A 27804-nucleotide genomic window follows, 5' to 3' on the forward strand; every position below is an offset into this window, starting at 1 on the left:
ATTGGGTGCTGCTCAATTGCACAAGTAGGAGTTACGGTAGTGCACAACTGAAATCTCTCGAACAAGCTAGTAATCAGAGTGCAGGCAGAACTTCAACTATAGTAATTTCAAGTTCTGTCTCCCATATCTCTCTATACTGCAGATGGGGAGGTGGCTAAAGAACTGCTCTGACTGCAGAATTTCAGCCACACAGTGTGTTGCATTCTGCACTGGGTGTTCATATTTGATATCAAAATTGTGTTTCATCAATAAGCATCACCCAAAGACTCAACTCTCCTTATTGTTTATATTTGCAACTACTACTCACCAGTCCTTCAGAGACGAAGGACTTGATTTGCTAATCTGACACAGTCACAAACCTGAAGTCTAGAGAAGTAAGGAAGAGACATAGAACACAAGGGATGGATACAACATTTAATATTTTTAGGCATTTATCTTTGTGCTGGTTCTTTCTATTGTCCCACGGTTAGTCATTAGATCACTTATTTAATGACCTATTATTAGTGGTGGTCACACAGATAAAAAGAGATATGTTCAGTGTTAATATACTTAATCTAGGAATTATTTTTGATATAAAATGTGTTGATATTCCAAGTGTATTAATCTCTTTTTCATGCTAGAAGGCACAAGAAATACTAGGCACAGAAACCCATCCTGGATATAAGCCCTCTGAAAACGCTTGATAACTGAAGGCTTTTTAATAGAGAATGATGCCCCCTGTCTCAAAAATTAGGTAGCCAAGCATGCAGTTGGCCATTGGACTCTTATTAATAAAAGAGCAAAACTACTGTAAGAGCGGTTCTGATCTCAGATGTGTTTTCTAAATATGCTGTAGGTAGCTCAAAAAGTCATTGTGCTGTGAAAGCAATCATAATTTTTAGAAAAGTGATGAGAAACTTGCATGTCATTTATGGCATTTGGAAAATTTAAGTCAAGGTAACCCTTCAGGAGTTAGCTTTATCAGATCCAGCTTTATTTTAGTCAAGGTTTTGTTTGTTTGTTAATAGCAGAGGCCCAGCAAGCTCTGTATTTACTTTCTGAGAATAATTTTCATTTGTGATGATGATGCAGCTCATCTAAAAGGATGTAAGTGTATAAAGTGCTGCCTTTTGATAATCATCTTTGCCCTCTGGTTTAATTACCTATCCGATCCTTTAGTCCTTCTGATCTGCATTCTGCTGGAGGGTTTTCAATTTGAGTAAAGCTTATCCAGGTTTGATGCATGCTGGTGATAAAGCTAGACCTCTTGTTATGTAATACGCATATGAAAGATCACCACATTTAAATATGGTGATAAGCCTGACACAGAATCTTAACCATCTTTGGGCAAATTGCAATACTTCTCTCTTTAACAAAGCCTTAATTTTGTAGGTGTGATTTGATTTCTGTTCTACCTTCCCTGTGCAGAGGGGAGACTCCACAAAGGAGCAAGTAGGAAAGGTTCAAAAAAATCCACTGGCGACGTTGCATTTCCAAACAAAAGAGGGAGAGCAGCTACACGGTTGATGAAAAGCAGCACAGAGCATTAAGAAGGCGGCCAGTGCATCTAGACAAAGTTCTAGGTTTTAAACACAATTCAGAAACCTAGGGCATACTGTACTTCCATCATGGTTGCAGTACACTTAACGCAGTTAGATTTTTTAAATTGACTATCCACATATCTAGGCTCATTTTGCAACTGTGTGTGATGCCTCTGCAAGTCTAGACAGTGACTGTGGTTTATGCTTTACATAAAGGTTACATTTTGAACGGTTGCCTGATGTGATCAAACAAAAGAAGTAATTAATAACCTGCAGATTCATCCTCCTTTTATTTTGAGGAGGGAATTATTTTACTTCTTTGCATTACTGATTACTATATTAATTCCTGGCAACAAATAGTGCTGTAAGAAACTTTTGCTCCAAGCAAGCTAAAAAAAAAGCATCAAAGAAAAAAGACATTAAGTGCTAATAGAAGCCAGTTTGTGTGTCCTAACACTTACTTGCTGGGAGTAGGAAAGAAATCCCAAATTTGTTATTGTGCATTTGTTTACACTAACGTGTTATTGCTTAATCAATCCACCATCCCTCTCCCTGATAAACACCCCCATCTGTCTTTAGAGAGAGCCCAACCTAGCAAGGCTGATAGCTGCTTGGTTTAGAAATTAAGATCGGGGGTGGGAGGGGGGAGAAGCTTCTATTGCTTGTGCTCCAGGAGTGCAGTGATTCAGGGGGTTGTTAACTGCCCCGTGTGATGCGCACAAGGAGCTACAGCTGGTGCCAGCTCGCAGCATTTAAATTTTGAGAGCATGTGTCCAGCCTGCTGGAGGATAAGATGCATTTGTCTTTCCATGTGCTGGATATGATCTATGCTTCGAAAAAGAATATTTTCAACCCCAAGACAGTTGTACTTCTTAGATATGCGAGGGTAGCACGTGTGAAGTTTCTGTTGGAGACTGTAGCATTTTTCTCCCATACAAAAAGTTTCCTCACTCTTTTTATAGTCTTCAGTTAAATCTCTGAAGGGCCAGAGGGAGTTTCCCCCCACCCCCCCACCCCATCCCGAATTCTGTTGGGTTTAAATTGGACTAGAAGAGGAGATAAATCAGTTTAAAGGTAAATTTACAGAAGAAGATTATGAGGCCAGAATTGCTTGAAAAAGAGAAATTAAGGGCTAATATTTTGTCTTAGATGGCTTGTGCAACTATCTTCAGATTAACTGCACGCTTTTAGATGCATTAGGCTGACAGTGCTGGGAAATTAGCCCAGGCTTTTGGACTTGTGGTAGCCTTCCTGACTGCTGGGCTACAAACTCACATGACAGATTGCACCCAGCACAGTAAGCTGCAGAAAGTAGTTAATGGAAAATAGACTGCTTTGATGTTCACTTCTGGTGGGCTGATCCTCTGGTTTAAAGGCTAAACATCTATTGTCCTTAGTAGGAGTTTTCTTTACAAAAGACTTTCACAAAATCTGTAATATCCCATTTTGTTTTTTGAGACTGTGGTTTGCTCTGTTTTTTCATTCATGTAGCCAGCAAATATTTTCAAGAGCGATTTGTAATTTTTTAGTTTCAAACTTCAGATGCCACAGACAGGACCTTATTTCTCAGAAATTGCTAAGCATCTATCCTCTTCTCCTAAAGCAGATGTCTCTAAAGTATTTCCATTAGAGCATCAGAAACGAAGGCACCTAAACACACTGGCTGCTTTCCTGAAAAATGAGGCTAAGGACTGCAGAGATGCACCTTAGAAAACAGGCTTGGCTAGAATTAAAATGGGGGGGGGGGGGGGGGGAGTGAGAGCAAATACAGTTACAGCCTATGATTAGAAATCTTAACAATGACAGAGAGTTCTGTTTAATTTCTAACTGCTTAAAAGCAGGCCTGGGGAAATGCTCTGCTTAGAAATGTCATGGAAAGTGCAGCTGGTCCATGGGCTTTATCTTGAAAAGCAAAGGATCTTTCCCATTTTGCAGTGACACTGCCATTTACTGGGCCATACCACTAGCAATTTGCAACAATGGGAGGGAAAAAAGCTGCCATTTGACCTAGAATGCAATTTTCAACTAATTAATAAAGTGACCATTAGTGCCCGAGGGGATAATAACAGGAATAAGAACAAATTACTATGGGATGCAAAGGAGGCTTGGGCATTGTATTGCAAATTTCTTATGGTGCTATTCTTCTTTTTTTTTCTCTCTAATACTTTTAAAGTGCCCCCACTCAACACTTGCTCCTTGTAGGACCCTTGCAAACCACATAAGAATTAGCCCTTCAAAGATCAATCAGGATCTAATTGTTGTTAACAAAGTGCCACCTGGAGAGAAATGTTACAATATACCTTCATTACAAAGCATTCAATCTCTCTCACGCTCACAAGTCCTGGCTACAGTACAGACAAAAAGAAGCGGTTGCTAGCATTAAGATCAGGCACCTGCAATTGCTTGTAAAACACTGCCAGTCCCTGCACAAATATGCTCCTAACATTGCGTGAGCCTCGTTAGAACTGCTCTGTTTATGCTTCCTCAGAGCAAATTTTGCTGGGGACTCTATTTGCAGCACTTTAACATATCACTGAAGCCCTCGTGTTGATGGGGATGTTGGGCAAAGCAACTGCACCATTTGCTGTGCTCTCTCATAGGCTCCGGGATCTGCTCTCAGAAGCATTCTTCTGTATTTTATGGCCCCTGATCTCTGTGTCCCAAAGGCAATTGTTCAGGAGCCCCCAGTGAACTGACTTTTAATGCCCTGGTTTCATTTCTTTGCCCTGTCAGAGACTTTACTTGCAGGTATAGCGCATCTGCTGTAGGTCCTGCCTATGCTAGTACTTTGCAGCTTCAATGACTGAAATTCAAGGCAAGACCCATGTTACCCAGTGTCTGCCACTTAACTCTTGGACATTTTTGTGGCCACGTGTCCACAGAAGTTGAAGTCAAATGATGTTGTTGTCATCCATCCTGAAAATTTGTAGTGAAGTGCTTTATAGCAAATTGAAAACTAGTGTCTGCAGACTTGCTTTATGCTTTGTTTACAAAGTCAGGGAGTTGGCTTGACTGAAGGCTAACCCGCTCAAGAAACTAAAAATACTCGGTTTTGATCAGTTACTTGGTCTGTCTGCTGGGACTGCACCAAAGCTCAAAGGAGGGCAGCACAAAGGAGGGGCAGAAGCTGCTGGCTGGAGTAGGTGAGGGAACACAGGACCTTCCCTTTAGTGGAATACTTGCTCCACATTAAGGTGAACCCAGCCTCTCTTCCCATTTTGAAAAACTTTAATTTTTTTAATCAGTGAGAGGTACAGAGTCATAGAACAGCCCAGGTTGGATATATACAGATACATAGATGGGGAGAAATGTCATTCTCAGTTCCTGTCTTGTTGGATAACTGATCCAGTGCCCTACTTGCCTCATATTTTGGAACATATGTAGTCCAACTAGAAATACAGAAGATATTTTTTCTGATAAAGAGCACATTATACAAAACCAGACCAATCCTTCTGGATCCTGAAAGGCTTCATTTGTTAAATGTCATTCCAAATGTCTTTAACTGGCAGATACTGGCTGTGTGTACTCACCCTGCACTTGTTTTGTAAACAGTCAGAGTTACTGCCACAAATGAAACACATGCCTCGAATTTTTTACTTTGACTTTGTATCTTTGACCATCTTCAGCTTCCATGTAAGAAGACCGTTGATCATAAAGGAACTGTGATGCTTTAACATCAGTGAAGATTTGCCAGAGAACTAAATGGTGATGTTTGAAACACAAAGTGTTTGGTGTAATCAGAACAGTCAGGCTGTGCCAAATCAGTGAGTATATACAAGCTTTGTTTACATGTAGTGGAGGAAAGGAACAAAACATGCCCTATGACTGGAAGAGCATCCCCTAAACAGTACTGAAGGAGGTGGGCTTCCAACAGCACAATCCCAAGACTTGCAGAGTGCCTTTTTGATACACCAAGTCATTGATGGCATAAAGCAGCCCAGAGCATAAAATGGGCACCTCTTGGAGGTCTGACATCCTTGTGCTTGAAATTAATCAAAAATCATTCAGGTGCTTGGTCTTTTCAGGTTAAAAGTGCTCTTAAATGGCTTTACTACAGTTACAGTGTTTGTCTCTGGAAGTTAGAAACAACAGCGCGTGCTTGGGACGCCTTGCTACTTATGCAGAAATCTACAGTCTGTGTGTGATTGTCTATCTGCTCCTTGGCATACATCGTTCATTAGGCAGTTCTCACTGAACACATGTTTTCAGAGTTGATGAGTATCTAATTCAGTCTGCTGTAAGAGGATTCTGTCTAATCAGTACGATATGAGACAGAGTTAGGCAACCTGATTAATTCCCCTGCACCCTCCTAGACCTGTCATTTACTAACTCCGTGACCTTGGCCAAGCCGTACCAATATCTTGACACCCACTGTCATCTGCTGGAAAACAGCCTGCCATCTTTAGAAGTCTCTGTGAAGCTTAGATCCATTGGGCACTGATCACTGTAGTGGGTGACCACTAAATGTGTGGAATATTACCCCAGTAACTAATGCTGAGGCCAGATACCGAGGTGTGCAAAACTAGAAGCTACTTGAAAACATCAGTAATTGACTCGTTGTGCTGCTCTTTGCTAAAAGAGGGTTGATGATATTCACATCTCAGAGAGATACAGCTTGAAGGAGGGCAGGAGATCCATATGTGAATGGGCCATAGGACTGCATAGCATCTGAGTAAAGCTTCCGAGAAGAAACTGTGTGAATAAATAGGGGGGTGTACAGGGGGTTATCCAGACTGCAAATCTCTGATCGAATTCATGCTCTTCAAAGACAGGCACAAGGAACAGAGATGCAAGGATTTGCCATCCCCAAAACAGCTTGGCAGTCCCCCAGGACTGTAGACTAGATTCACTGGAGGGTCTGTTCTTCTGCTGACACAAGAGATGGATGTACATACAAGTCCCATTAGCATTGAAGGGAGGTGCCTGCTAAACTTTCCCACGCATTAGTGGAGGAAAAGACTTCTAAAGGTATCTCACAAGGTAACAGAAGGTTGTTGCTGCACATGTTGCATTTGTTTAATATTTGCCTGTGATACAGCTGTATGCTTACATCATTTGGACATCTTGCTGTCTGTCACAAAGAGGCATTTTGGAGCTGTCTAGCATGCTTGCCCATTATCCTCAATGCAAGTCTATAAATATACAACTTGTGTGTAACCTGTTTGCATACTGATTCCCTGTGTCCCAGATCAATCTGTTGATTTCCAAGGACTATAGTCCCCTTTGATTCCTAGATTTTATTGAATGCTTATCAGCAGGGATATATGCTTGATTATTTATTTTTTATTCCTTCTGTGGCTGTTTTTCTGTCTTTTGTAGCAAACACTAAAGTTTATTTGTGAGCTGAAGAAAGTTATTCCTTTGTGACAATGTGTTGTGGGGCCTTATTTAATCCCGTGGGTTATTTGGGTGCATTCTGCTGCGGGAGAGATGGAAGGAGTAAGAGAAAAACCTGTAGAAATCAGTGGAACTGGAGATCTAGAGTCCTAGAAGGTGGCAATCTGTTAATTAGTGTTCTTGGGAAAACCTTCCTGTGATGAAAATAAAGCCCCATCGTTAAAACCCACTGCATTTTCCTTTTCTGCCCCTGAATGTTGTTAACAATGTTGCACTCTGGTTAAGTAAAAATCTAAAACTGCAGTGAAGTGTTAGTAATCGGTTCCTGAGCAGATTCCCTAATGCTATTCACTTTTCCCTGCTAATCTTCCTGTGTGAGTTATAACAATGCAGCACCAAATGAGAAGGAAATGTCAGGTTATGTTTCAGGGCCAGCCTCCTGCCCACCCTCCATCTGTGCTGATGTCAGTGCTTATTGGAACATATGCTGCCTGTTGCTCACTGACCATCTGTTAGCTGAGCTGATGAAGTGTTCCCGTTGCTGGGACAACCCGGCCCTTGATTGCCAGTGGCACCGCAAACATTTTCCGCTCAGGTTTCACTTTTATCTGTGCTCTGGAATGGCAGCCCCGCCGTGGTACTGGTTACTCCATCCCTCCCTCTTGGAGCCACAAGCAAAAGGCAAGAGATGGGCAACTTTTCCCTTGGTTAAGAGTCACTTGTTCTGTAATTGCTGTGTGTTGTAGTTGTGCCTGACAGCCACAAACCTTTCAGACATAACTGAATCCAAATGTAACCATTCCTTTATGGTGTAGGCCTCAGTTTGTGGAGCAAAAGCAATGTTAAGCCGTAGCAGTGATAATAAAACAGTCTGACCACAGTGCAGCCTTTTTGCAGCTCTGTCTGGTGAGCTTTCCCCCTCTCCTAAAAATCTCTACAAACTTTAATCAATCCTCATGACAAGCCTGTGGGGCTGGCAGGTGGTATTCCCACTTTAAAGGGGAGAAGCAAAGTGTGAGAGCTGGCACAAGAAGCACAGCATGCCCACCTCCCAGCCCTCGCCTGCTGAGATCACTAGACCATATTGCCCTTCGTTACACACCAAGAGCCCCAGATCAGCTGTGGTGCCAACAGGAGCTGCATACTAGACATGAGGGCTGAGTAGACTGTATCCTGTAGTTCCTTCCATCTTATATGTGAAGGGACCATGATAGCTGGGGTAGAAAGTGGTGGCCTTTAGGGTGAGGAAAGTCTGGATGCTTGGTAGCGTTAAATGCTCCAAAGTTGTGAAATGTCTTCGTCTCTTATTTTCCGTGTTGGTATTCCTTGGTGTTTTCCCCACAACCCTGGGGTATTGGTTTCTGCATGACAGCAGTCATTTACATCATCTCTTAGCCCCAGCCTCGGGGCCAAAGACTCTCCCATCATCCTTCCATTTCTCTTCCTCCCCTTCTGTCCAACCTTGCCTCTTTCCAGTTTTCAAAAAATCTTTTCTCAGATACATTGTCCCTTTGCAGTCCCTATGTAGCAAAAGCAAACTTTGTAGCCTTTCTCTCCTTCCAACCTGTCCTTTCTGTCTCCTACCACAGTCCTCTGTCAATCGTACCTGTAGCCTGGCCAGTCAGTCGTACTCTGGCTGGCCTTTCTGCCAACTCTTGTTGGTTCTCATGTTTCTAAAATTCTATTTTCTTCTGTCCCTAGCACAAAAATCCTCTTCCCATTTTTGAATGCATCCTGTCAGATATCTATACCATCTTTTCATAAGGCTAAGTTGTAAGCTCTTCAGAAAAAGGTCTATTTATTTTCATGTCAATTACTGTTTAAATTAAATGACTGAATAGTACAATAATGCTGTGTGCTCAGAGACTACATGATGTGTGTGGTAGAGCTGGATAAGATATGATACCTACTGACATAATCCTATATGTTAATAATAATGTACAACTTCAGCATATGTTGCTATTTCAGGATGTTCTGGCACAACAGGCTGGTTTTATTCACCCCGGGGACAAGTACATGAACAAATTACAGCAAGGCCAGCAAGGGTGGGGATTTACATTGCCTCATCTGCTTTGTGGTGAGTGCCGGAGTGTTGGGTCTTATTTCGTGGTGTGTGTGAGGTAGTCACTGTGCTTTTGTCGAGTGGCAAGCTGGGTCTCTTAGCTTGCCTTTATTGTGGTTATGATAAAAGCATTTATCTGCAGTTTATCACAATTACCACACTGGAGCATGAGCACTCTAAATTTATACTCTCTCTTGTGACAACTCGTTTGGTGCCAGTCTGCTTTTCAATCCACTTTGGTGTCCTTGTTTACTGCCAGAATGGTGCAAATGTGCCAGTATATAGATGAAAATTGGGCCAATCTTTTCTTCCCTCCAAGAATGTCATAGAGCTTGGGGGTTTTGCTGGCTTTACAGGCCTGGACTACTATGCATTTTAAATCTAAACAATGCAGAATGTAACACTTTGCTTTAAGATTTGACAACTTGATTTTCCTTCAGTCAAAAAACATGAAGGAAAACTGGTAGCATGAGCCACCATCTGCCCAGCCTCCAGCAGGGTTTGTAGTTCCCAACTGAAAGTGCTATTTTTACACAGGACAGGAGTGCATGTTCTGTGCAGTTTTTAGACTCAGATTAAATGGTTGCACTGATTTCTCCGTGTGGCTGAGAAGATAGTTTGCAGTGTGGCTTTACTGAGTGGTATTTGAACAGTGAGAGTGGCGAATTAAAGAGTTTCAGAGCTTTGGGATGCTACTAACAAGGTGAGATGAGGCATATGCATGTACTTTACCAGAAATTTGTAATGTCTGCGCATTTCTAGGAGTGTGTAGCAGCTAAGGGTCATGTGGAAATTTCAGATAGCAATGCCCTTGCTTCCTTCATGGGTAGCTATGTAATGGTTACTGTCCTCATCTTAAGTGGTGGTGGAGGTCCCTGGTGCGGTGCCTGTCTACATACAGCATGGGAAGGCAAACTGTAGATGTTTTACTGCAAGTACATACACAGGCTTCTGAGATGTGTACACATAGCCTTGGCTTGCAAAAAAACAGAGGGGTGGATATGAATTGCTTGTTTGCTGTTGCTTAGAGAGGGGTATTGGAACTAGTAACAGAAGCGCTGTTGGGCTGGTAGGGAATTTTCTCAGCTGGTTGATGTCTACTGACACCATTAGAGAAATACTGATTTTTACCAGGCAAGAACCTGATCTCTGCTGTGGCTGGAGTGTTAGGCATTCAGAGCTCTGCTTAATCACAGCTTTAACACATATCCTCAATCTGGATGGTTGGATCCTGTAAGAACAATACATACTTGCCTGCACTGCTGTGCTCTAAGGTTTGCAAAGCGGGGCCGTTGTGTGTGCTTTTGTGAAAAAATCCTGTCCTCCCCGCAGCGCGGGGGGCAGGCTGCCACTAACATCAGTTGCGCGAGGATTTGCTCTGCACTGCCCGGGTTTTGGAGATCACTCTCCGCACAAATTAATTAAAAGATGCCTTAGGTAGGTGTCCAGCCGGCACAGAAGGAACCCAGCTCTGTTACTAGTCTGCAATCCCCAGTTTTCCAGCTGTCACTATGTAATACGGTCTCCCCCTCACGTAATTCCTTCCTGTAGTCCAATAGAAGTCCTTTAAAGAAGAAAAAAAGAAAGAAAGAGGAACAACAAGCAAGTAATCCTGTCATACGATCTGCCCCAGTAGTTTGGGGCCTGTTTCTCTTTCAGGGGCTGTGAGCATGCTTTGAGGTGCACAATAGAGATGCCTTCTCCATTGACTGTGGAGCTCAATGAGCCAAACTGGGCAGCAGCCCCGGTAACAGCAGCAGCAGCAGCAGTGGTGCAGCGCAGTAATGGGCCCAACTGTTAACTGATTTAACACTCTGCCAGCTGCAGTCCCTGAGCTCAGAGAGGAGCGGCAGGCCTTTGAATATTACCTTTCAGCCAATTAGACATATGTCACTTTCATAAAACTTTTCGTGTGTGCTCCCGTCGAGGAGAAGATCTGCTGGGGAGAAGGAGGAAACTGCATTACCTGCCTCCCTCCCAGACACACGGTCCCTCCCTTGAGTAGGAATTTCTTGTTGTTTCTGGTATTTTCATCACTGATGCAAGTGCCTGGAGGAAGGTAAAGAGGGAAAGAGAATGACTCTCAGAGCTCCAGGAGTTTTTCAAATAGTCTTATAGGCTGCCTGGGATAGGAAGCTTTTACAGCAAAGGTGGGTTTTGTGTCGTCAAATTGAAATGAGACCTCTTTCGTCACCTGAACGCTGGGAAGGTTAGCATCATCATCTGAATCGGCCTGAGTTTGTTTCACGTGTTAAAAAACCCCCAGTCTCAAAGAAACTTTGGATTCAGGTGAAATAAATGAGTACACAGATGCCAGAGGACTGGTCCTGAATGTAAAAGTTTTGACTCAACGATCAATTTCACAAAAAAGTACCAGTAAAACTGTTACTAGTGAGCTGCAGCTCAAGGAGAGTACTGCAGGCTGCATGTTTTGTCCAAAGGAGCAGCAGCAGCAGCCGTACTTCTGAGTCACCAAACACCAGTTTGGGGTGGGTCTGTGGATCCATGGCAGACACTCCACAGTCAGTGTCTTTAGGGGTGGAAAGTACACAGGAAATGAACATTACGAATGCTTATTTTCAGAATCAGTGTGGAAAGCAAAAGTGTTTCTATTGGTCATAAAAGAAATATGACACTTTTTATTCCTTCAGATTGATTGGATGTTTTTATTTCAGTAAGGTTGAAATTCTTATTTCAGTCATGTCAGTTTCTTTGCGCTTTTTGTATTAAAATACACAAAAATGCAATATTAGAAGGCATACTAAATCATGATGAAATGGGGCAGATTATGTTGTTTAAAATAAAATTTTTAGTATAATATGTTCAAAAGATTTTAATTACAAAAGTCAATTCACTTTAATAAGTGAGTTGAACCTAAGAAATTGAGACAAAATTAACAAAATTAAAAAGCTAAGATAAACGAAGGGGTTTTTTCATATCAAAGTAAAAATCAAAGCATTCTGGAGATGGGAACTGATGGACAGAAAAGCATTTATTTTAAAATCCTGGCCTAAAGCTTTCAAGCTGGCACTTGTTGCTGACCAAGCAGAAATGAGTGATCCAGAGCTGTATGAAAAGTGCTTGTTTCTCTCACTGGAGGGGAGAGACTTGCACAGGTTTTGCACGCTATCAGACCTGGGCAACAAACTGTGTGTGGCATGCAAGAAAAGAGGGGAATGGGGAATGGCTACCGCTTCGATAACTTGGAAAAGGAGTGCTGAAACTAAGTTAGTCAGCTAGGTGGGTCTCTGAATAAATGTGATCAGTTTTGGCTTTCCCAAGTTTATTCTGGGTCTTCCTCTGCAGTCTCTTCAGTCATCTTCCCAGTAGAATGTTCTCTGATGTAGATTTTTGGTGCTTGGTAATCAAGAAGTAGTGCTTGTCAAGGGCGATGAGGCAAGTCGTATTTTGGGGTGAGGATCACGCTGAATCTAAATGTGCGGGAGTAGTCTTCAGGTATTCAGTCCTTTTTACACCTGAAGACAGACTTGAGCTTAGTTTTTGAAAAAGAAACTCTCTTTTCCAAAAACCTCTTCCCTTCCAATGTTTTGACGAGCTTCAGGCAGTGATGACAGGATTATGGAGTGGTAATATATAAGCTGAAATGAGATGCTATTTGAAAGATCCCAGGGCTGTAGTCAGATAAATTCTTTAAACTGGCATAAGTTGTCAGTGTTGATAAAAGCAGTATTTCCACACTTCCTCTGCTTCAGGCTGCTTGTTGTCACCCTTGTACTATTCTCTTCCTTTCACCATACTTTTCCTACCCTAATGGTGAGCTGGAGCAGATTCAGCTAGAATTGGTAGAGTCGTGGTGGGGATCCATTTCCCCAGTCTAGTTCATCACATGATTATGCAAACCGTTGTGTCAGTAGGTAGGATATGGTACCCCCAAGGATGGAGATGAGCAGACAGGTCAGGGAGAGAGCAGAAACACTTTTTTTGTGTGTTAGCACTAGCTTATTGTCTTCTCTGAAGTCTATTTTCCCATTTAATAAGGACAGTTTGCCTATTGTTAGCAGCTGGATCACCTGCCAAAAGAAGCCACTTGAGGAAATATTACAAGTGAGTGTCTTGTCCAGCCAGCAGCTGGTGAGCCAAGGTCAGGCATTCCTCTTGCTGATGGTTCCTGTGGTCAAAATTCTTTTATGAGACGCCTTACAGGTGTTGCTACCTCTAGACTTTGTTTGGATGTGGTAACTTTCTCAGTGGGGTAGTTCAGTGCTGCTAAGCATATTTTTGATGACAATCCTCACTTTATCTGAGTACATAGTTTGTGGGTAAAAAAGAGACTCTGAACACAAGTAGGGAACTGCTAAGTTTCAATATATCATCAATAAACAACATGATATTTTCCCCCTGTAGAAGTATGTCAGATATTTACTTCACAGGTCTTGTATAACATGATCATTCTCTTTTTCATCTTTCTCTGCCAAATCTTCACTGAAGTGATCTTGCAAAGTCTGTTCCTTTCCACCGTCAGTCATTTAGTTGGTATGGCTTGGAACTTGCATATCTTTGTGCATTTGAATCCATTACTAATGCATAAGCATTCATCAGTTTGGCAGGAATGGACATTACACATCTGTAATTCATAAGCTTCAAGACAGTTTTGGGTGATGATGATTCAGGCATCCACTGAATGTCCAAATTCCCTTTGGCATCAGTTGTCCAGCCATAACTTGTTGGATCCAGCAGAGTGGGTTCACATTGCAGGAATCATCTCCAAATTCCTCCTTAATAGTTTGCATGCAGTTCATGCTGGAATAAGCAATCTTTGCATGGGGGAAGATGGCTGGAGTCGATTTCATCCCTTTTGGCAGAGAAAGGTTGATAATGGCATCAGTTGTTGCACTTTTAGGGACAAACAGATGGCATGTGAATTCTTGTAATTTCTGAAAGAAGCCTGATGAAAGCTCCCAGGGTTGTCCAAACACTGAAAAGTTATATTGATAATGGCATTTTCTTTGCATGAGTTCTAGGGCTCCCAGTTTTCCTTTGTCTGAAAAAACACTAACAGCATTGCATCCCAGAAAGACGTGCAGGCCAATCGGTACTCTGCATGCGTTAGTCCCGGGGGAGCAAGCTATTATATTGCTGTCAGTGAGTGATGTTTTGTGTCTGTTTTCTGACTTTCTCACACATTATCCAAGATCTATATTACTGCTGGATTTTACCCATTGTTTGAGCATGCAGTATAACACACATCTTCCTTCTCTGATGGTACTTTGAGAAGTCCTGTTTTATTGTGGTGGTCTCTGGTTAGGAAGAAAAAGAGGATCACAGCTGAATAGAGATGTGATGTACTTTACCTTTGTGATTTACACACACACACACACACACACACACATCTTTTAAGCAAGATTTTGATGAGGTTTGACTTGTTCATGGGACAAGAGAAAAATTTGTCTCTTATTTGGATTTTGTGGCCTGCAGTTGTGTCCTTGAAATAAATGCTGGTAGTGGATCCTCTTGGATTTCTCACCACCTTTTGTTGTTATTGTCTGGTAAATGTTTAACAGTGTATTAACTTTATGACTTTCTGCACCTTCGTATAGTTCAAATGAGCAGAGATGCCTTGTTAACACCGCTCAGCCTTTGGACAAGCTTTGTTAATAACACAGACAGATGGGATAGTAATGGTTTCAGGGGGGCTTCGGTTGATTGGGTTTTTTTTCCCCATCTGACTAAATAAACTAAGTCTTAGTCAAAGAGGTTTATCCGTTGCTCTGTTCTTGCTGATGGGCTTAAGTCTTACTTCTATCCTGTTAGTATTGTATGAAGAAGCCATGTGCATTTGACTTAATTCAGTTCTGAGGACTGAAAAGGCCACAGCTCACTCTCACTGCATACTTTGATGTCTGCTATCCTCTGTAAAACTGCTCTACACAGCACCACTTGGATGCCTATTGATTTTTTACTTGGTTGCTTTCAGCTCTGTGTTCAGCACTAAATTATCTTTGGCAAGCATATCCATCAGCAAGTTGTCTGGATACGTGATCTGTTTTCCCTTTGTCACCCTGGCTGATATGTACCTAGTGTCTCCTTCAAACCTGGTCTTTCGGGCACCAAACATTTTATTTCTTAGTTGAAATATTATTTTTTGTTTTACATTTTTTATTTTTTAACAGAACCACTCTTGCTTTGAGATAAAAGTTGGTATCATATCTGGATTAACAGACACTTTATGATAAATGCAAAGATCACTTGGTATACAAAGGGTTTTTTCCTGCAGAATATTCAGAATTTGGATTATCTATCTGGTATTCTTTAACGCTGTTATTTTGGCTGCCTTTGCTTTAAAGTACAAATAGCAACACTGCCAGTAATTAATGAACTCTTGCAACCACAACTGCTCTATTGAAAATGGCAGGAATCCTGGTTCATTACAGTATTTCTAACTTGCCCATCAGCACACGATGTATTACATTTTACTGGTGATTACTAGTCCTTTGTCTTTTTTCAGGTATCTGGGGGTGGGTGGTGGTGTTTTGAGGGTGTCCACTTCCTTCTTGTGGAAGACACATTCGTACTTCTTGGATCCTGTTCCTTTGTTTTCCTAGAAATTTCTCCATTCTCAGCCACTGTTGCCTTACTCCTTTGACTCAATGACATCCCAAAAAAACGATTTTTGGACATGGTTATTTATGCTTCTCATAATCCTGAGTCTGTGATGCTTCATTTTTGTTCAAGCCCATAGCAATATCTTGAAATGGAATCTGGTTGCAGATTTAGGCAGCTTTCAGAAGAGTATTTGCAAATGCATGCTCAGAAGTGGCTTTAGGTTATAGCTTGGTCTTCCAAAATTGTGTGAAGTGTATGCATTTTCTGTGTTGTTTCAAAGATGTTCACCCCTCCTTTCTTCACTGCTTACTTTCACTGATGTGACACTAATATTTCAAATCTGCAATAAAAGATGCATGTATTTGAGGCAGCAGCAAAGTTCATCATCAGGTAAACATAAACAGAATGAGCATATGTATAATGAAAACTGATGTTGTGGCATTTGGTTTTTATTTATTTGGTGACCATCTTGGAAAAGGTAACCAGATAGACAGTAGTAATTTGTCATCAAACTGCTAAACCACATAGATAAGTTCTGTAACAACAGGCAAACCATGGAGCTAATGAATAGTCTGCAGATTCATACAGATAAATCCATCCTAACTCGAAATTTGTCCCTTCAGATGATACCACTTAACTACTCAGAGTCATTGATTGAGGAAAAGTGCTGCATTTCCACCTCAGCCTTGGTGAGAACTCAACCAGTAATAGAAGGACAAATACAGATATTCTTTATGCTATTCCTGACTTTCCTTAACCGAACAGAGAGTGAGAAATTTTAGCAAAGAAGCAGAATTCAACAACTCAGTAAGATACACCAAAATAAAGATGTGTTCCTCTCAGAACAAATTGCTTTAATTCAATGCTTTGTGTTATTCAACTCACATAAATTTCTGATATTACTTTTATTTTTCTGGCTCCCCTTCAGAATCAGATGGATGACTCCCTTGTTACTGGATTTTCATATATATAGCCTTGAAAACTCAAACCTTTCAGTTCATTCTCCACTCTCTCTGTAATAAGAAGTGACTAGACAGATCTAGACCAGAAAACTGTTGAAATGGGTATGTTCCTGGGAAACATTTCATCCTTAGCAAAATATATCTGTCTAAATTTCATGTGGTTGCAAGTGCCCCCATCAGCCCTAGCCAGCAGTATTTGATAGTGCCATAAATGAAATAAATATTACCCTCAGAAAGCAATTGCCCATGCAGAACACTGTTAGCACAGTTCTTCCACTCACCTTTCTTTGATTACATGCATTTAGATGGCAAGTGGAAGGAGCAGACAAACATACAAGTGACAACAGACTAAATAATCTGATTAATAAAATAGATTGACTGCCTGTATAATAATTTGTATTTCTCCTTTGATTTGAAGTTTTTAATGGTTCATAATAACCCAGAGAGAGAAACCTGACAATCATCCACCTAAGAAAATTTGTTAAAAATTTAAGACGAGAAATTCCATGGCAAGAGCAGATGAACTGGAGGAGCATCATCTCCATGTGATTTCTGCTTTGTGTTTGTATACTCTGATGTTTAATAAAGTGCTGGCTGTAGTTGAGGGTTTTCACCATGACTGAGACATTCATAATGTCTCCCATACAGATTCCTTGCACCTAGTAAAGTTTAGTTCTGCTAAAGACTTGTTTTCAGTAAGGACACAAACGGTCTTTCTCAACTCGGGTGACCATTTTCATGGGACTTGCAAGAATTTAATGTCTTGAAGTGTAATTTCAACCTCCGTCAAACTTGATAGAAACTGGCTGGTTAACTTAAAGGCAATCAAGAAAGCTGAGCATACATGAAGACAGGCGAACTTGTAGAAAATTATTGAATAAATATTTTTTCCCTAAACTTGTCTTAAAAAGGTTGTTGAACATAGGGCTCTTATTTCTGTGTAGTAATATTCTATCAGCTCCTAGTGACTTTATTGCAGTTGTGAATCCTTGATGCTTTGGGCACTTTCGTACCTGCTGATGTGCATTTAGGAATCAGATGTGAAGCTCACTTTTTCTGACGGCTTATCTTTTTTGAAATTGTAGTGAGGTACAATGAACGTGGACATAGCTGTTCAAATGTGAAGTTTTGTCCTATTTAAAACATGCGCTGCATGCTTGAAAACATTGTTTATTCTTGCCTTTTTTTTCTTTTTTATATGCCTTGAAAGACTTGAGAGTCAAACAGAGATACCATATCTGTCTTTGAGCAGAACAATTAAGGTAATTAGCCAAGGCAACTACTCAGTCTATACAAAGTAGATCTGAGAAAAATAGGAGGAATTTCTCCCTGTGAAAGAGACACTTGAAATTACCTCCAGATTCTCAGTAACTGCTGTCAACTGGCCGGCATGCAAACCAAAAAGGACAAAGCCTGAGCAAGAGGAAAAGGGAAAACAAGACACTTAAAACTATCCCAGAGGAGATTAGATGAAGATCCCTCTACAGGAACTCTTGACACTCCAGACGCAAGCCTAAGAGACTGTCCTGAATTAGACATGTCAGAAAGCAGAGCTAACAATAGCCACTGGGTCCAGCAGGCTGAGCCCTGCTCCCTGGGGTCTGCACTGTCCATCAGGAATTAGTCACTGGGGCAGAAGAGGCAAAAGAAAGGGAGAGTCGGAAACAGCCACCATCCTTCTCTTGGGCCCTTCAACCTGAGTGAGCAATGTAAGCAGGAGGTGTTACTTGTGGATAGCTGAGATAATCCCCTTGCAGAGCAGTGCTGTAAGATAACTGCTGCCAATAAGGTCTGCAACAATATTTTAGATCTTATCTGCCACAAGAAAACACAGATGTTACACCTAAAATAAATCATCTGAGGTGCTTGCAGATGATGGAATAAATGCAAAAATTGTTTGGCTGTAGAGAAGCACTATGGCAAAAGTGAAGAGTAACATCCCTAGCAATATTGCACTTATCTTTTTTGGCCCTTCACTCCCTCAGTATTTCCATTGTGGTGGCATTCAGACCATAGCAGGACATGTTGGTGCTACACAGACTTGTCCCTTTCATGGCAGCCAAAGGCTGGTAAGACATGGGTGTGATAGCTTTCTTGCTTCACTGCTGCCACAGCTCGGAGGACATGTGGAGCAGGGTGTGCTCGAAGCACATCTGTCATTGCTGATGTTGAGAAATGGTGGAGACACTATCTTACATTTGGAGACCAAGCTCAGGGGATTGCTGAAGAGCTCCTCGCAGGCAGCGTATCATAACAGGGCTTGTAAAAGCACTTCAACCTTAGCTGGTAAGAAGGAATGAGGAAATCATTTGGAGCTGCATGTTTTCTAAAAGCTTTAACTCTTAGCTCCTGAAGCATACTCTGATGTATTAGTAGTTCAGCTGGAAGAATCTATATGGGGAGGCTAGAGCAGGGTTCCTGGTAGGAGGGGTTGACAAAATGTGTAACTTGGGAGATTGATGCTGTTCAACTTGATCTATTCTGCAGAGAGCTTTGTGTCACTCCTCTTAGACACACCATGATTTAACGTTCAGGATTGTATACTGCTTGTCATTAACTCCATCAACTACTGGTTTTCTAACCCCTTCATCCAAGTGTCAGATTTTTCACTTGCAAATATCTCTAGGACAAGCCTTCTCATCCAGAGGAAGCAGAAGGAAATTGCCCTCCTTAATGAGCATGGACTAAGAGAGGAGGAAAGCTTCCTGCCTGCCTTCTGTGAACACAGTTCAGGTCCGTCATAGGTACTGTTTGATGTGCCTGAACTTCTCCTTCAGATAAACTGTAAAGCCAGGGTTCTGACTTTTTCTTATTGAATGGCTCCTGGTACTTTTCACAGCTGTGAAGTGCCAACTTGTGTGTTGCACCTAAATTCCAGGTTGAGATAACTGGACTTCATCTTTCTGTCTTCACACATGGTTTCTGTTCTCTTCTGCATGTATTGGCCTAAATTGTTGGGTACCACTTGTTGAGCTAAACTGCTTCCTTGTGCCACAGTAGTCAAGGGCAGCCTTATTTTAACAACAGGCTTGTTTTGCATGGCGTTACCTACATGCTGGTTCCAAAGGGGTCCTTCCTCCAGCTGGTGCTTCCCTTGATTTCAGGACAAATGTGAGGAGAAGGTTTAAGTAAGGACTGCAGTCCTAGGTTTAAATTAAAGCAGACTCTGGTGCCAGTATTGAATTTCATTCCTTCTCTTCAGCTCAGAGACTGAAAAGGCTGCTCTGTCAGCAGCCAGGTGCAGCAGTGGGGTCTGAGTCTATATGTCCCTCAGTTAAAACGGTGCTGTGGAATTCACAGAGTTAAAATAGCTTGTATATCGATATTGTCATCATTATACAGTATCTCTAATAGGCTAATAGCAAGGCTGTGAGAAAAATCCTGTTGTTTGGGGGTTTTTTGACCAACAGGTCAGCTTTGAAAGAAAATACTTTCAAAGGTTTCAGTAAGAGCCCAAAAAGATCCTGGAAACAGGGGAACTTCTGAGAACTCCAAGTGTGAAGCTGTAAAGTCTTCATATGCTAAAAAAAGAATCTTTAACGCTTAAGCATTTGTCCTCTATTCAGCTATTTTGTAAGTGTTGCTGCAAATGCAGCAAGAGCTGAAAACAGGCAGCCTTTTAACAGTGGCTTTTTTTTGTGGCTGTTTAATAAACATAGACTAGATACAAATTTAGCCAATAAAACGTTCATGTAGTATGTATGTATGTATAATACATACACAAAAGGGCTATTCAAAATGCATAGCAACCACTCGGCAGGGTTTAATTTTCCTTAACAGTTTCCCATTTTCCTTTAAATTTGGGATGGGAGTGGGGGGTAGCAATCAGAATCCTTGGCATAAATAGGATAATAATAAGGAAGTTCCTGGTATTGTTGCCGTTACAGTTTTTAACAAAGCATACAGCTGAATTCAGATAAAAGAAAGTTTCTGATTAAAAGGGACTGTATGAATGAAAAATTTGAAAAGTTACTGGAAATTTCTCGTAGTTCTTAATCACTGTCATATGTTAATCGTATGAGAAATGAAAAACTAGCCAAGAGTTTTGTAACATGTTTTGTTAATTTGGTTAACACTTTTTAAAAAATGTATTTTAAAAACTATTAGCATTCTGTATGATAGCACACATAAATTATGTCAGCCAAACAGTACAGCAGGTTACATCATTGCCTTCTGTGACATTTATGAAGCCAGCATCTGCTGTGCATGATGGGTTGGCTTTTTCCAAAGCCTATCTAAGGGGTTTACAGCTGGCTTTCCAAATATATGCCCTGCCATGTTCTTAAAGTGACACACACAGACACAGAGAAGTCATTTGCAGGTTTATATTTTCATCCAGTTTGCTCACTTAGCGGAGCCTGCTGGAGTGTTCTTGTGTGCTGGCAGTGAAATCTTGAGTGTTAAACAGATGTTTCTGTTACAATAACACATAGATGCCCAGATTGAAACTGTAATCCCATTTTAGTACCAGCGAAGAAGTAGAAATTGTTAATACTCGCTTGTAGCATGGTGCGAGGATTGAGGCTGCTGAGTGCTGTAGAACCTTGAAGAATACAGAGACGGGGAAGATTAAGGTGTTTGATGCCTAATGATACAACTAAGATTTGGTGGTTTACTTTTTTTTTTCCCCCCAGAAGAATCTACCCTTCTGACTCTCACTGAAATCTGGTAGTTAGGTGCCTTCAGACACTTAATGGTCCAGGATCTGAACTCTCTCTGACAATCTAGCTTGTGCACTGTGCAGGGGGAAAGGCTGGAGATGTGCCTGTAGGGTTTTGCGAATGCAAGGAAGATAAAGGTTTTCAACAACTTGGGATCTAGACAGCTGCAAAAACAGGAGTGGTGATAAAATAGCATCAGTCCTACCAGCCTCAGCAGGATACTGTGTAGGTTGGTCTGCCTGGTTTATTTTGATCTGACAGGGTTTTTTTGTTTTGCTTTCTGTGTTGAACAGCACAAGCCTCCTATGACATGTTAATGAAATAGGTGGAAGAACCTTATGGTCTTCCATTTGCTTCTTTATCTTCCTCTGCTACAAAAATAACTTTCTGCTGTCTAGAATGACAGAACAATCTTGTGATATATGGATGAAGATACATGCATGTGTGTGTGTGTGCATATATGTATACGAAGCATTCCACACGTGAGTCCTGATATCAAACAAAGCCTGAGACCCCTGCAGTGCACCAAAACCTCTTGTAGTTCTGATATGTGTGTAAAGCGGGTAACTAGTAATTCTTCCCCAAAAAGTTTTTCTCTGCCTCTCCATATATCTGTTTTGTGAGGAGCAAGCAGAGGAGAAATCCATGTTACCAAGAGGCATCCCAGTTTCTCTCACCTGACTGAAGGGTTCAGCTTCAGATTCCCCTGCAAAACCCACCAGCAAAACACAAAGCTGTTACTGAACCTTTTTTTCCCCAGAGCTCTTCAGTGGCCTGAGATACCTTTCCTTGGGGCAGCACTTCTGCTTGCAAAAAGCCAATCATTGCATCAAAGCCCCAGACTCTGGAGAACATGGGCTGTGCCATCACAGGGCTGCTTTTCAAGGAGGCATCTGTGCTTAGCATATGGCAACTATTTATTATAGCTGTTGCATTGAGAAACAACAATTCCCATGATAATTGTTTCTCGTATATCAAGATGCTTCAATCTCTGTTTCCCACAACATTCTGCTTGTCTGGTATGTGTGTGCCAATGTCACCACAGTCCTAGCAGACAGTTGTCTACGTTTTGTCATTACTGAGGGTAAACAGACATGACTTGAGTGGGAAGGAGGGCGGGGGAAGTGGACTGCTAATTTAGTCTGGCTTTAATACTGCACTGTGAAAGAAGTACTGAATGATTTGTGGGCAATATTTACAAACCTCCCCTCCCTCAATCCATCCATCCCTTTTCTTCAAGCACACATTGTTTAAGGGCATTAATGCTATTATTTGCCAGAATGCAGTACAGACGATGCTTGGTTTTGCAAGGGGATGGGGAGCCTTTTCTGTCCCGTCCCCATCCCCGTCCCCCCATCAACTAGTGCTGCGTTCATTATTCTGAAAGAAACACTCCTGTGTTCCCTTAAAAATATATAACATATATGGACATCTACTCATAAATTCATGCATACACTTTCAGCACCTATATACAATATATACCTTTTCTCCCTTTGCATACAGTAATCACATATGTACCTTTCATATGCTAGATGTCAAAATCCCTAAACACATAAATTAATTATTAAAAAAAAAAAAGAGAAAGAAAACACACTATAAGGCAGACTCCCACTGTCTTGTCACAGCATGACCTTGACTTTTGTTGCCTGACCTGGCTATGATGTTCCTTTGTGGGCTTTGAGTTTTGGAGAACATTACAGGTGCTGATCTTGTGAATGGGCACACCACTGAAACAGTTCAGCATCTAGGCTCTTTGTTTGCATAAATCAGTGTAACTCCATAGACTTTCAGCATCAGTGTCTTGGCCCATGCCAGGTGAGATTTGGATCCATGACATTTGCTGATGCTTCCTTTTTTCTTTTTTTTTTTGTTTTGTATGGTTGTTTGGGGGTGCAAAGGGATAGGATGCACCTTTTATTAGTTAATGAAAGCACATTATACCTGGAGATGTCCAAGCAAAACCATCATCTGAGAGTTCTGTGCAACAGCTAAACATTGCACTCATTGTCTCAGCCAGAGCCACTCCTGAGAAGCTGTAGCATGAAAAATCATTATTTAATTTAAATAAATAAAATTAAGGATTTAAATTAAAAATAAGGATTTAAGTTTGATGCAGCAGCCAAGGATTAGTTAAGAAGGGTGTTGACTCTTACAATGTTTTTACATAGATCATACTACAGGAAAACTCAGGCATAACCAAGATTTGATCTCAGCTCATTCTGTGTATACTAAAGCAGAGAGAAGAGTCTATTAGTTCTGGATAAATTAGGTTCTGTTCAAAACACAGCATTACTCCCTTACAAAGGACCCAAGCTCTTCATGCCATGATGAGAGCTTCAATGATACTCAACATTTGTGAATCTGACTCTTGTTCTTTTGTGTAGCACTGATTTGTTTACACTAACCAGAGGACATTCACACGTACCATGTTATTCATAAGTTCATCTGATTTTAACCAACTTGTCTGCTTTCATGTTAAAAACTGAGATGAAACAGTTTTGGTTGTGTGATGAGGTGGTCCAGATCTTAATGAAGTTACATGATGCTGCTGCTTTATATCCTGCTGAGTCCTGTATTTGCATGTAAAAGTCTGACTTCATAATGCTGCTTTATTTTTGGCTTTGTGCAAGCTGTTTCTAGTTGAATCAATAGTAAAACTGCTCCTTAAGGCAGATAAATATGTAATTAGTAGAAATAATGGAGCAGTAGTCAGTCAGCTGCAAAACTGATGCTTCATCTAAATGTGTGTGAGGCACTTTATTTAGTTGGCATGTTGCTAACATCTATTAAGTTAAATTATGAGAAGTGTTTTGAGGCCTTTCACACAGAATGTTGAAGCTTTTCATTCCTTATTTACATGTATGAATATATATGCATGGAGATTTCAACCCATGAATTAACTCCAGAGGAAAACAAACCACCAGATAAACACAAAGCCTGGGTTTGTGTTTGGGTTTATTATTTTTTCTCTTTAGAAAGCAAAGAAGCATCCTTACAGAATTTTCTGATTAATTTATTCAAAGAACTTAATTGATGTATCACAACACAGCAGTATAATTTACATGGCATTAAAAAATGGAATTGCTTAGTTCTTCACACTGACAGCAGCCAGCTGAGAGAGTAACGAGAAGTCAACCTTTAATGGTCATTTTTATGACTTTGAAACGCGCTTTTGTTTAAATCTCACCTCATGCTGTTGGGTTTTCTAAATATTGAAATATTATTCAGTGTTCAGTTAACACCATGTAACACTGTTAGCTCTGGGTGGGTGGGTGGGTAGGTAGGTAGGTAGGTAAGTAGGTAGGTAGGATGGATGGATGGATAGATAGATAGATAGATAGATAGATAGATAGATAGATAGATAGATAATTCCAGATCCTGTTGGGAGTCACCATACATCCCAGAGCTTTAATGTAAATGCAAAACTGAGGCAAAACCACCTCTGGGTTGGATAATTAAATGTTAGCAATCAGAAACCTGTTTGGCAGTTTGCTTCTAGGAGGCAGCTGTGGAAAAAAGTAGTTTATCACAGTATCAAGGAAGTGCAACAAGACATATACAGGTATGTAGGGGCTGAGTGTCCCTAGTGGAAGAGATGTTAGTCCACCCAGTCCTTCGGGTTTTGGATCTGGCAACCTCTACACCTCTACAAGCAGGCTAAACAGGGCATGGGGCACAACTAAGACATGCACAAGACCTGTGAAGTGTCATTTCTCAAATAATAGATGTTTCTGCTCTGCAGCCCAAGGTCCTTCTCTACTAGCTACTCTGCCAGGAACTGGGAGGGAGATGAGAGACGAGCAGAAAACAGATGGGTAAGAGGAGAGTATCTCCACGTACAAGGGAATTTTACTAGTAACATACGAAAAGCTAGAAAAAATTACAGATCTTTGGTTTTCCATCTCCCTACAAGCACAAAGTACCTTGTCAAACTGTCTCATAAAGTTTTTAAAGATGGTTTTAATACTTGAAACTTCCTCTGTCTTCAAAGAACAACAAGACTTCGAGACAGATATGTGGGAATTCACTTAGCCAAGTATTGCAATTTTAGTTTGTCTGCAGTGATCTGCAAACCACAGACTCTGAAATGAGCAAGGGGTTATGTGAATGTTCCGTATAAGTATTTATTTTTATTTTCTTTAGCAGAAGCTGTCAAACAAAGCATCTCCTGCCCTTCAGAGCTTTTGCAGTCTGTGCAGAGCTTCTGCAAGCCAGGGCTTTGCTTAGTACACTTAATTAGAGTTTGCTTATTATAACAGTGCAAAATACAAGCTGGTTTTACTCTGGGAATTAAATTTTGCTGCATTCTATTCTTGGTTAGCATCAGTTGCTTCCTAGTATTGGCAAGGATGCTCATGAAATCTGGGCATGTCTGGTGCAGGAAAGGTTAGTACATTTAACAAGGAGTCATTAAAAATTGATTTAATAGAGCAGTAGCCTGGACCTTCATATGTAACATAATTTCAGCATTGCTCCAGGGTAAGTATTCAATTTTTACCTTTTTTTTTTTTTTTTCATTCCAGATTAAATGAAACAGATGCCTCTCAATACACTTCTTTAGTAAACACACTCTGAGAATCCTCCATCCAATTGTAAGTGATTATATGGCTAAAAATGCAGTCTGTAATAGAGAAAACAGATGCAGTGATAATTATCCCAGTGCCCTGTGTATCAAACATTAACTATTGGTGGTGGAAAAAAAGAGGCTGAAACCAAAACAAAGTGGATTTGCTATACAAGATCAGACTATCAGTTCAGGTTGCCTGACACTATCTTCAGATATGAGCTGAGCTTAATAATTTATAAGGAAATCAGGAATGCTTCTTTATAACACTGAAAAGAATGTATAATGCTTCTTAGGTTCACTATCAGTTGTTTGCATATGATTCTTGCTAGTCAGGCATGGAATTTGGGTCTTGGGGCTTCTAATTATAATTATTTGAGCATTTTAAATCTACAACCTGAATTTTCCATTCATTTTTTCCATTCAGCTACTGCCCCCAAAAGCAGTAGCCAGCTGTGCTCTGTCTTCAGTAATATGGGAATTGAAATGCCTTGATAGGAAGTTTGAGGTTGGATCGCTGAAATAAGTTTTGCCTGTGGCTGTTGCGGAAAATTCCATGTGGATGTGCAAGCTTATCATCTGATCTTCCAAGATGCTGGTGAGTATAGCACTAGCCAGAGTGACCAGGGTGTATGCAAGACCTTAGCCCAGGCTGGAAGTTTCAGTCTTTTGACTAAAATCATTGCAGCTGTTTCTGATTGCTCTTGTTTTGCTGTCACGTAGCTGTAGATGATTCAGTTTTAAAATATAAGCATCCAGTAAATAGCCTGCAATATGATCTAATATCTTCTGCTATTTTTTTCTGATTCTTTTTAGAAAGGTTTAAATACTGAAAATGTGAAACTCCTCTCTGAAGCTGAGAAAAGTATTTGGCCCAAATTCCTGTCAAATAACTGAAGGCATCTAACCTATGATGCCTAAGGTTGCTCACCCAGCATGATCTGTCTGAAAGTTGGGCTGCTGCAGATCCAAACTGGTAGTCTGATGCCTTTTGCTTCCCAGTGAGGACACAAGAGACATTTTCAGAAGGCAGTTCAGCCCCTCCTAAAATACGTGGGAAACTTGTCTCCCACAGGTGCCTGTTTTTCCTCTGACTGTAAAGGGAGCCTAAAGTGCTGACAAAAACTAGAAGCCTGATTTTTGATGGCTTGGTTACCTGACGTGTTACCCCAGTTAGCCTCAGTGTTCCCTTCGCTTCTGCTCAAGAGAGAGGAAAGGCAGTCTCTTCCAGAGGGTTATTCAGTTGACTTGAGACTGAAATCTGCCCTTAGGAACTGCTGTTTTTCCTTTGACTATTAGAAATGGGCAGCTCAGAGAGATAGTATTAGGATGAAACCAGATTTTCTTCGTGCAGTCTTATTCTGGAGGAGGGAGAGAGGGCTTGTTGCAGAGCCCCGGAGCTCTGCCAGTTCACTGGAGATCTCTCTGGGACCTGTTGCTCTTCCGAATAAGGAAGTCTGTAAGTGTAACCATCTATGGGACACAAATGCCTTACCAAAAGCTTTTGACTTACCAAGCTGATTTTCTTCATGAAGCAAAAATATATGCTGTATTGATTAGAAAATAGCCTGCTGTGACATCTGAACATGGACACTCATGCCTGTAGACTTAACAAAGCCTGCTGCTTGTATTTTGAAAACTAAAAAGAATAATAATAAACTGTCACTTGCCAACACATTGCTCCATAAAAACGGCCTTGCTCATGTTAGTCCTGGTCACGTTAACACAAGTTAGAAGTATGTGTCACTGTCTTCTGATGTACAGATGAATGTGTTAATCTCATTCAGTTGTCCTAAAAGTTTGGGCAATAAGATCAAGCTGCTGTGCTAGGCCTGTTCCTCCTCAGCCGGTCCAGTTTTGGACAGAAGCATGCTTGTGGGATGGACTCACTGATCTGGAGTAGAGAATCGTGACCCCATAACACAAGGTAGCCAGAGGCTGGTGGTTAAAACAGGAAGCTAATGTAAACTGCTTATCATTGACAGGTAGATAAACTGCAGAAACTCAGTGAACTCACCTGTGTGAAATGCATGAGAAATAGGTCAAGGCCATGCTGTCTGTTTACCTGCTTTTAATCTCCACCAGGACACAGCAATTTATCATCTTTCCAAAATGAAAGCCCTGTTCAGTACAG

The 27804-nt window shown here is 41.0% G+C and overlaps 1 protein-coding gene across 1 annotated transcript in view; it reads left to right on the plus strand.

Moving 5' to 3' along the window:
* FAM120B (family with sequence similarity 120 member B) overlaps positions 1-25701 on the plus strand; it is an 82827-nt gene extending 57126 nt beyond the window's left edge. Inside the window, exons 12-13 of the transcript XR_012632874.1 lie at positions 24849-24921; positions 25630-25701. The gene's annotated coding sequence lies outside the window, so the exon portion shown is untranslated. The remainder of the gene's footprint in view (positions 1-24848; positions 24922-25629) is intronic.
* The last annotated feature ends 2103 nt before the right edge of the window (positions 25702-27804 follow it).

The sequence above is a fragment of the Athene noctua genome, chromosome 1 (assembly GCF_965140245.1).
Source record: "Athene noctua chromosome 1, bAthNoc1.hap1.1, whole genome shotgun sequence".
Lineage (NCBI taxonomy): Eukaryota > Metazoa > Chordata > Aves > Strigiformes > Strigidae > Athene > Athene noctua.